Source organism: Hyla sarda, unplaced genomic scaffold (assembly GCF_029499605.1).
Source record: "Hyla sarda isolate aHylSar1 unplaced genomic scaffold, aHylSar1.hap1 scaffold_618, whole genome shotgun sequence".
Classification (NCBI taxonomy): domain Eukaryota; kingdom Metazoa; phylum Chordata; class Amphibia; order Anura; family Hylidae; genus Hyla; species Hyla sarda.
Window position 1 is genome coordinate 163,505 of NW_026610633.1, and position 6,000 is coordinate 169,504.

The 6,000-nt window shown below is 38.5% G+C and overlaps 1 non-coding gene across 1 annotated transcript; it reads left to right on the plus strand.

The window, feature by feature from the left end:
• Window positions 1–5,739: 5,739 nt before the first annotated feature.
• Window positions 5,740–5,938, plus strand: LOC130341306 (U2 spliceosomal RNA). Its single transcript, XR_008881271.1, has one exon. It is a non-coding gene; the product is annotated as a U2 spliceosomal RNA (small nuclear RNA).
• Window positions 5,939–6,000: the final 62 nt, after the last annotated feature.

The following is a 6,000-nucleotide window of genomic DNA, read 5'->3' on the forward strand; positions in this document are numbered from 1 at the left end:
GAGAAGGGAAAAAAAGGTGGAAATGGGTTTAAAAGTGATTTCGGCGGAGAAATATATATATATATATATATATATATATATATATATATATATATATGCGCACACACACACATAGATATAAACGTATTCTCCGTTGAGATATTGCAGCCGCTGCTGTGTCCAGGCCCAGGAGCCTTAGCACTGTGCTGTGATGTCACTCAATACCACTGACATCACTAGGTGTAAACAACATCTCTCCTTTGCTGTGTATGTGACTATGGAGCTGTTTGGTGATGTCGTCTATTACGGCCTTCATAGAAGCAACAGGAGATTGTTGCATCCATCTTGAACCCTCAGAACTACAGTGCTATGATGTCACTCACTTCCACAGGCCTTGCAGAGTGTAAACAACAACAACCCAGCTTTGTTGTGTATGTAACCAAAGGGATTTGTGATGTCACCTAGAACCTTCACAGCAGCGACAGCTTTATGAGGAGCATCAGCACTGCTCTGCCTGAGCAGAACCATCACCGCCATAGGTTGTCAAATAACCCGGATTTAACCCACACAGGTAAGTCCAATGGGGTGCAGGCATGTCCTCTATGCTTACAGCTTCCCGTGGGTGTTGGTTTGATACCGTTTGGGGACAGCCAAGGAGGCATCTGCAGGCAACAAAGGTAGGTGTGTGCTTGTGTGTGTGTTTCCTATGCAGATCCTAAGCCCAGTGTCACATGCAAGTAGGAGGAGTAAGAAGGGTTCCTGGCAAATCCGGGTTATGGATTGCATTTAAAAAGGCCCCGTGGGAGTGCAATGGGCCCCTGTCTTGCTGCTTAGCAATAATGGTATGGGTTTAGGTTCTGCTGTGTGTACTGGTGGTTGACTGCCCCCCAGCCCAGAGTGTGCATGGAAAATTGTCTGGCAGCCTCCCTGACAGCAAGCAGTGATAGTGCCCATGAAGGGGACCTTGTTGGGCCCGCCCCTTTCACGGTTATCGCTTCTCGGCCTTTTGGCTAAGATCTTGTATCTTGTCAAGGGGCTCTGAGTTCGTCGAACCTTCGGCCTTGAGGCATCGGCGGTTTTTTAGCCGTCTTAAGCCTCATGCTGCTATAGGAGGAGGACTTACAAAGAACGGGAAGGCGATCCCCCATGGCGACCCTTAGGTTTGCTGCGCATACTGAAACTCGGATTAAGAACACCTTCCGTATTGAAGTGGATGAGGAGAAAAAGGAGAAGATGACTTTGGAATTTTTTGTCAAGAGAATTATGCTGGATTTATTGCACATTCAGAGAGAAGATGTGTTTTGCCTAAAAGACCCAGGTAAAGGACTTTTCATTCTTACCTTGACTTCCGCATCTGCATGTGACCATATGTTTGAGAAAGTTCGGGAGCTTGCCAATGAGGAGGATATGAAAGGACTTGTTTTCATTGCTCTATATTCTAATGGCGATGTTCCACTGGTGGTTACTATGCACGATCCATACGTGGATATAAGAGACATTGTCTTATTTTTAAACCAATATTGTGCGGAAGTCAAATACTCTCATAAAATAATGAATGCAATGGACTTTTGGACTGGAAAGCATAAGTTTGCTGTTAAGTTCAGAGAAGATGTGAGAGGAATTGGAGGTCTGTGTCGCCCACCTGCAAATTTTTTAATTGGGCGTAAACGTGGCTATTTATTCTACCCTGGGATGCCGTATTATTGCAGGAAATGCCATGAATATGGTCATACACAAGAATCTTGCAAAGAGGAAGTGGTTATTTGCAAAAGATGTGGCCAAAAAGGCCACACCACTTTGGACTGTCAAAATGAGATTCTGTGTAATGTGTGTAAGCAGAAAGGACACGCTTTTAAGGATTGTCCTCAACGCTCCTGGGCCAATATTGTGGCTACGTCGGCTGGTCCCTCGATGAGGAAGAGTTCCATGGATGCTGTGCCTGTGCCTAAGACCCACACCCTGAAAGTGATGCCTGAGTCTTCTGCTACCGGAATTCCTGTGATACCTGCTGTGGCTCATGTCTCCAAAAGCATTGTGTCCCCGGGGAAGGTCGTGGGACCTGAGACAGAAGTGAGGGGTTCTCCTCTCATGGAAGTTGAGGGTCCTGGACCGCCCAGAAGGGATACAGAGGAGATGGATGTAGAAGAACGGCGAAAGAGGAAAAGCAGAGACCGGAAAGAGGAAAAGGGCCTTAACATCAAAAGGAGTGGTCGAGTTAGTGCGGACGAGGGGAACGTGGAGATTGTCTGCCAAAAGGTTATAACAGCATCCGACCCTGTTAATATTGAGGAATTTGTGTCACCACCTACAGATTGGGGTTCTTTGTCTGAGGATAATGAATGACCCAGGAGCTACCAAGTGTTAATATCTCCTCCTTCAATGTGAGGAGTTTGAAGAGCCCAGAGAGGAGGGCTGCTTTATTTTCTTTCTTGTCTTCTTTGCCTACAGACATTTTATTTTTACAGGAATGTGCCTTTGATTATGATATCAATTATTCATCTTTGAGATCTGAATGGACTCTTGGCCCGTCTGTGTGGTCAGGGGATAATGAGAGGAAAGTGACTGGTGTTGGCATACTGTTCAAGAGCAGTGAGTATAAAGTTACCTCCTTCACAGACATTGTACCCGGTAGAGCCCTGCTCGTTCATATTATTTATAATGACATGAATATGAGACTTTTAAATGTATATGCCTCTCCAGATAAGGATGAAAGATCTGATTTATTAGAGAAAATTCAGTTTTATTTACCGGGTTCATCCCCGCTTATCATCGCTGGTGATTTTAATTGTATAATGGCAGGAGAGGAGCGGGCTGGAGGATCTGAACAAAGGAAAGATAAGACTGAAAAACAACTAAAGGATTTTATAGTTGATTTTAATTTAAAAGATTTGTGGAGAACCTCTTTCCCTAATGACCCTGGGTATACCTGGGGGAATAGCCTTTATATGTCAAGGATTGATTATATTTTTGCTTCTGGATTTGCATTTTATGGGAATATGCAATTGACTTCTACCTTTTTTTCAGATCATAAGATTTTATCTGCTACATGTAAGTTTGATGGGGTTTGCAGAGCCAAAGGAGTCTGGCGTCTGAATGTCTCTTTGCTTGAAGATGAAGAAATTAAATGTAATTTTATCTATCTTTTTAAAAAATTGCAGAACTCAAGGACTAATTTTAATTCTCTTTTAGCATGGTGGGAATTCTGCAAGGTAAAATTTAAAGAGTATTTTATTAAGATGGGTGTTAAAAAAACAAAAGAGAAATTGAAATGGTATAGAGATCTTAACACAAAACTACAAACCTATTATCAACTCAAAGAGCTGGGTGTATATGTAGACGATCTGATTTTAAGTGTTAAAAGTGATATTCAGAAGGCTATAACTAACAAAGGGAAAGAAATAATTTTTAACTCCAAAGTTGAATGTAAAGAGAAGGATGAAAAGTGTACAAGATTCTTTTTTAAAAAGGTAATGGAAACAAAAAAGTTAATGATTAACATTGAGGATGAAACTACTAATGTAGGAATGTTATCCAAAGCTAAATCCTTTTATCAAGATCTGTTTAATGAGAAACCCATTGATATATCTGCTGCTAATTTTCTCTTAAGCACTTTAGATTGTGGTTTAAGTAAGGAGGACCAAGATGCACTTTGCACAGAAGTAAGATGCCAAGAATTAGAAATTGCTGCTAAAAGTTTATCCACAGGTAAAACACCAGGTTCTGATGGACTTCCTGTAGAGTTTTATAAAACCTTTTGGGAGATTTTTAAAGATGATTTGCTTAATATTTTTAAGGAGGCTTTTAATTCTGATGTTCTACCTTTATCTTGGAGGAGTGGTATAGTGTCTCTGATCCCCAAAAAGGGGGATAGGAACAGCTTAGAAAATTGGAGACCAATTACGCTTCTTAATGTTGATTATAAGATTATGTCAAAAATTTTTGTTAACAGAATGAAGCCGTTTTTGTACAAGGTCATCCATGTGGATCAGGTATGTGGTGTCCCAGGAAGGAGTGTAGCTGAACCTTTAAATGCTATTAGGGACGTCATATGGTATCAGCAAGAGCGGAATCAAAATCTAGCCATTCTATCTCTAGATTTTCATAAAGCGTTCGATAGAGTATCACATTGTTTTTTATGGATGGTTTTACAACGCATGGGTTTTCCTAACATATTTATTAAGCAAATTGCTCTCTTATATAAAGGTTCTTTTAGCAGGATTTTAATAAATGGTTTCCTTACAGATTTTATTAATTTATCATCAGGGGTAAAGCAAGGCTGCCCTCTGTCTCCTATACTGTTTATATGTGCAATAGAACCTCTGTTAAACTTAATAAGGAATGATAAAATAATAAAAGGAGTGCCAGTTCCTGGAGGTAATAATGCCACCCTTAAAGTGTGTGGCTATATGGATGATATTAATGTTTTTTGTGAAAGTGCCTTCTCTTTACAAAGAGTTGTTGATGTTACTGATTTCTTTTGTAAAGCTTCTGCTTTTAAACTTAATTTATTTAAATGTGACTGTTTTTATATAGGTAAATGGGAAAACGTGCAAATACCAAACCTAAAATTACAGTCAGAAAAAATAAAAATCCTTGGAGTCATCTTTGATAAAAATAACAATGGTGAGGAAAGTTGGCTAATGGTAAAAGAAAAGGTAAAGAAAAAGGTAGACTTTTGGTCCCTTAGGAAATTATCCTTAGAAGGTAAAATTTTGGTGATTAAGGCTATGCTAATACCCATTATGCTCTATTTAAATATGATTTATCCTCCTAATGAACTTATGTCTAGGCAACTTCAGAGGATTCTCTTTGAGTTTCTATGGAGTTCTAAAGCAGAAAAATTAAAAAGAGATACTATGTATAAGTCACAAAAAAATGGAGGAAAACAGGTTCCCTGTATTAGAAAATTTTTATACTTAAGGTTTTTTAGTTGGTGTTTTAGGGGACTTTTTATGAAAAGTGTATGGTCCTGTTTTTTAAAGTACTCTGCGGGACATATTTTTAGAAAAAGAGAATGGGTGTTTTTATCATTATCTTCTCCTGTACTTTTAACTCCGCCTAAACATTATGCCATCTTAGAAAAAATTATACGTATGTATAACCTTAAAGACTTTGACTTGTTAACCTTGAGGGATGCTCGCAAGATAGAAGTACAGTTAAATTTGCAAGAAGAAATATGTATGGTCTCTAATTTTTCTTATAATAGGTGTGTACAAATATGGAAAAAGGTAAACGAGCCATATCTTTTTAATGAGCACAAGGATTTAGCATGGATGATTATCCATGAGTGTCTTCCGGTAAGATTTTTCCAATATAGAAGAGGTCTAAATGCTGTATGTGTCTGTCCCCGGGATAATTGCAATATAGATGAAACTGTTTTGCACCTTTTCTGGAATTGTTATTTTGCACAAAAGGTTTTTAGACTAATTGGTTCTTTATTGAAATTCCTAACAGGTCTAAAAGTTTTAAATCATGAAGTTGTTTTATATGGCAAAAGTGATGGAGTTACGAAAGAAAAAGAGAGAATTTTGTGGATTTTTATCAACTGTACAAAAAATGTATTATGGAAAGTTCGTAATATCCTTGTCTTCAAAAGAGATTTTATTTGTGAAAAAGAATGTTTGAAGATGATATACAGTGAAGTTTACTTGTACTATTTAATTGATAAAAAGAGATATGGGCAGAAAAAAGCATTAGCTATGTGGAATTTACATTTATGGAAAACAGTATTTGATGTATTGTAAACATTTTTTGTGATGTATTTAAGTTTTTGAGTTTTTTCAATAAAAATGTAAAAAAAAAAAAATCTGTTCTTATCAGTTTAATATCTGATACGTCCCCTATCTGGGGACCATATATTAAATGGATTTTTGAGAACGGGGGCCGATTTCGAAGCTTGCTTCCGTCGCCCTATGCATTGACCCGATATGGCAGTATCTTCGGGTACAGTGCACCACCCCCTTACAGGGTTAAAAAGAAAGATTCCTACTTTCATTGCTACCTGCTTGCTGGCTAGCCAGC